The sequence below is a fragment of the Penaeus japonicus genome, unplaced genomic scaffold, assembly GCF_977035675.1.
Source record: "Penaeus japonicus unplaced genomic scaffold, GWHDUDI00000001_assembly GWHDUDI00002371, whole genome shotgun sequence".
In the NCBI taxonomy this organism is placed as follows: Eukaryota; Metazoa; Arthropoda; class Malacostraca; order Decapoda; family Penaeidae; genus Penaeus; species Penaeus japonicus.
Genome location: NW_028236773.1, coordinates 95,001 through 99,869, shown reverse-complemented (window position 1 = coordinate 99,869; position 4,869 = coordinate 95,001). Strand labels below are relative to the sequence as shown.

Sequence of the window (4,869 nt, the reverse complement as noted above, 5' to 3'; positions counted from 1 at the left end):
ACTGATAAATTACGATAAAGAGTCAAGGTTATCCGATTATCTTTTAGATAATATTCAACAAAAAATATTCAACCGGTCCTAGTAATAGTGATACGATTAGAATGATCACCAATGGTGGATATTTACATATAATTGACGATGAAATACCGCTTTCAGTTGAAACTATTTCCTCTATACTCCCAATCACTAGGAGAAAGGGAACCCTTAAAAAATATCATCGGGAATCCACCTGATAAAAATGATGAAGATGACCCTGGGTAAAAGAACGCGAACAGACCGGGTATTCTATTCAATCATTCCATAGTATTTGGATGAGTGAATTTGCAGATTATCCCATAAATCTTGTAAACACTATTATTGAAAATATTATCTCTAAATATATTATCCCCCTAAAAGACGTGTTTCACATTAGTCTCCATATAAAGGCTCATTTAAAATGTGCAAGAGATATCAATACAACTTGGTACGATAGAGCAACATCTGTTTACGAGTTACCATCCGTATATTCTATGCAAGACACGTGGTTAGAATTGGAAAATATATTGAATACATACGCATATGTTGCAAAGATATTTTTGAATATTTATGAATTATTTTCGTCTTCAAATAAATTACAAGATGATTGGACTCATACAAAGGAAACATATATCAACACAATGGAACTTTTAGAATGTGTACCGGTCTTTTTGTTTGACACTAAATGGATGGATGAATATTTTTATTCCTGGCCTTACACCAAAAGAATGGTTCATCAGCTTCCGATCAGAGATTATCTTTCTGAAAATTGTCTTTTAAAGATGGCATTGATTATTCCACCTAATACCATTAATCCTATAACCAAAATAGAAAGCAAGAGTGGATTAATTATACGACTAAAAATTAAAGCAATAGAAAATATAATACATTTGAGAACAACTATACAAGAGATATTCGACGATGGTTTTGTTTCTAATGTAAATGTTACCCATAAAACAACTCACGCCTCATATAGCAGCAACAATACTTCCAAATATGATACTAATGCAAATGATCTCGATGTCAACATTTTAATTGATGGCCCATTTAAAAACAATCCATATATATAGTACATCCCTTATATAATCTCAAAATAATACACCAGAGTAATTCGAGCAGCTCGGGGCTCGCTTCACTAGAAGAATGGGATGCACGATATCACCTCTCTAGCGAGAATGGTGTATTATCATCTTCAATAACAAATAAAAATACGATTGATAATAGCAATACTAACAATCGCTCACCGTAGTTCTGGAGAAGTTTACCCTTGTTTAAACCATCTCTTCTTAAAATTTCTTCAAATTCTTTACTTTGTAATTTTTGGGAAACAGCATTATGTCAAATAAATAATTCGCATTACGAATATAATCAAAGGAATTATAGCAAAAATACTGAAATTCTTGAAAATATGATAATGAAAATAAAAAATACAGAATTATTAATAGAGCAAAATAAAATAAAAGATATTGAGACTATTGTAACACAAGATAAACAATTGGAAAGTTATGAAAAACAAGAAGAAAGAAGATCAAGAAATGTTGAGAGAAGTATATTTATTACAATTTTATGTAAAAAGTTGTTAACAACACTTGTTAATTTTGATGTTTAATTTATATACATACATATATATATATATATATATATATATATATATATATATATATATATATATATATATATACTAATATATTAAATATGATTAACTAAAATATTATGAAACATATTTATTGTTGATATTTTTTTTCGAGATATACGTCTTAAGTGTGAAAAGATGTATTGTGTATGTATATATTTTTATCTAGAAAATATCACAAACTAATAAAAATATATTATAAAGAACGAATAACTTGTTAGTAGAAGTATACCATACGTCATCATGAGCTTTTCAAAAAGAAAAATACCAATGCCTAATAGGGTCCAAAAGAGGCAACGTGATAGCGATTATGACGAGACTGAATTTTTAGAATATGGTGATGAAACAAGTAACCCTCAACCATCTACTTCAGATACTAGTGTCGATGTTATTTCTATTGATAATAGTGATTGTGAAGAAGATAGTCGTGAGTTGAGATACGATCTCAAACATTTAGATTCAAGTATTAACATTGATGGAGAAGTTCCTGATACATCTATGATTTTATTAAATAAGAAATTAAAAGATCATATTCAATTAACTCTAGGGGATATGATTGGATTGTTAGGATCGGTTAGATTTAATATTGAACAATTAAACAATACAGTAAAAGTAATCAACCAATATTGTACGTCTATCAAATCTGGATTAAATAAGCTCGAGAGGGCAGTAAAGAACTGGTGAAATTAATAGACTATATCTATTATTGCTTATTTTTTATTATAATGCAGAGAAATTATTAATCTATATAATAACAAGTCGATCATTTGGTTTTTATATATTCTAGTATGTATTATTATATAAAGATATTGTATTTTATATTAATAAAATTAAAAATTACATGGTTATGGCTCACCCCTTTCTATATTTCCACCAGCTGAATAAAGAGTATCTTCAATCTATGTATAATTACTCTATATATATATTCTTTCAATAGATCAACTAATTCCATTGCTTCTTTCTTTTGTTTTACATAAACTTTAATACACAACTCCTGTAAGCAAAATAATGAATTCAAGGTTTGTTTAGGTAATTCTAAGGAACTTAAATCCACATCTTTGATAACCTCAAGATCAGATAAGCTTAACAATACAATTGATGCAATATTCTGTTCTAGTGATTGAAGGAGATTGACTGCCCACTCTTCATTGTCACTAGTACCGTCTGTTTTATTAGATACAAATAGCAAGTTGCTTGGTACTGACAGAGGGGGAGAATGCCAAGTTTCACCCGCTGCTAGAAAGATTAAGTTTTGTATCGGGTGCGAGAGTCCCCCAATAAGCATCATCAACTACAATGCCATTTTCTTCCAATACCACGGTTAAAGAGCTTAAATCACATATACCAAGCTTTGCCACACCTTTCTCAATAACGTCTTTAAAGCTGTCGGCAACAACTCTATACCGATGTTTCCTGTCTTGTGACTATACTCTAATTGGCTTCTTCATTACTATCATAATCTGTATAGATATATTCATTCTAGGTATTGGTACAGCCGGGCTGGGATATATATATATATATATATATATATATATATATATATATATATATTCTTGTAACTCAGAATTTAATATTAATTTACAATTCAATATATATTATTTTATTTCATATAATGAACCCTTATATTTATATAACAATGAGAAATATTATACCCTTATATCTATTGTAATATATAATATATCTTCTAATATATAATATATCTTTTAACTCTTGTAATAATTCAATACAATATATAGCTTGTTTGATTAAGATACACCATCTCCACCATTTAGCATTTTATCAAAATCGTCTAATAAAAAATAGCATTTTGATGACGGTGCCACAGGTTTCATAAATGATGCTAGGTGATTCATATGCTCGTCTGGCATATATGTTCACATTGTGTGTCGTAATCTGAAACACTAAGAGAGCTAGCGGATTGCTGTGGTTGTTGGAAAAAATATTATTCGAATTAAAACGTAACAATTCCATGTCATGTATTTGCGAAGGTCCCGATTCCTACAAGTCCGAAGATATAGGTCTAATGTTAAACAATACCAGTGCTTATGAAGAATGACATTCACTCTTATCTGCTACTCCCTGTTTGTTTCTCATCATCATATTACAATCACACTCATCTGCTACTCTCTGATTGTCATCATCAGGATCAGGTGCATATGCTATATAGTCATTATTTAACGGACGAGTACACGGAATAGTCTTTGTGGTCTGTATGGATGCAGAATCTGTATGGTCATGACTTAACGGATGAATACACGGATCAGTCTTTATGGTCTGTATTACTATGTTTTTTTTCTTTCAACGATGAATACACGGTTAAGGCTTCTTTTGTAGAGTACAAAACAGGGAACGCGTTCTATGTTCCTGTAGACTGAAAGAGGTTGGCCTAATGACGTCATTACTCTCCATAGACGCTGATTGGCTAGTGAGTGCGCTGCCAAGCGTACGGCGAATTGTGGGAAAAAGTATCGTAGATATCATTTCAAATTACACGCTCCCGAAACAACACAGAGGATCCACCACATAGGTATCATACGATGGAGGCCTCATCGAGAGACCAATAGAGATCACGGCTGTAGCTCTACAGGTCTTCCCAGATGAGAGCAATGAAGTTATGGAAGAGATTGTGCAACCAACTGCAATGTGTGTTGATGTGTATGACGGCTTATGCCTTTGAATAAGGTGGGTTTCCTATTGGTTTGAAGGAAAACCTCTGGCAAAGGCCAACCAACTTCCTTCCTAGTTTTTGTAAACAGTAGTGCAAATCTTTCCATACTTTAGATTTATTTACTATGTGTGCATGGGAAATAAGTTAGACAAATAACAACTACAGTGTAATTGTTGCATTTAAACTTAAATCAGATATTTGGAGAAGGCAGTGTTCATGCTAATCAACTGCGTCATCTTTTTCATAAAACAAATAAGAAAATTTTCCCCAAGATACCATGAGATGCATTTTTAAAGTTCTGCAGGGTCTAGAATTTGTATTTGTTAATCTCTGTAATGTTTTTTTTTTTTTGGGGTTTTTTTTTACATGATGTAAAAGTAATAGTAAATGACTATTATTTAAAGTATTTAACCACAGATTACAATCCTTTTCTGGAAATTCTGTTATCATTTTGATTATACAGTATTTGTATTTTAAGATTAGAAAGTGAAATATATTCATGTAGTATTCATTTACATTTTATAGTAAACATATTTTCTTAGGAAAAAAAGTC

General features: G+C 30.8%; 1 pseudogene; it reads right to left on the bottom strand.

Moving 5' to 3' along the window:
• Window positions 1–2,451: 2,451 nt before the first annotated feature.
• LOC147466257 (DNA fragmentation factor subunit alpha-like) lies at window positions 2,452–3,096 on the bottom strand (annotated as a pseudogene).
• Between the last annotated feature and the right edge of the window lie 1,773 nt (window positions 3,097–4,869).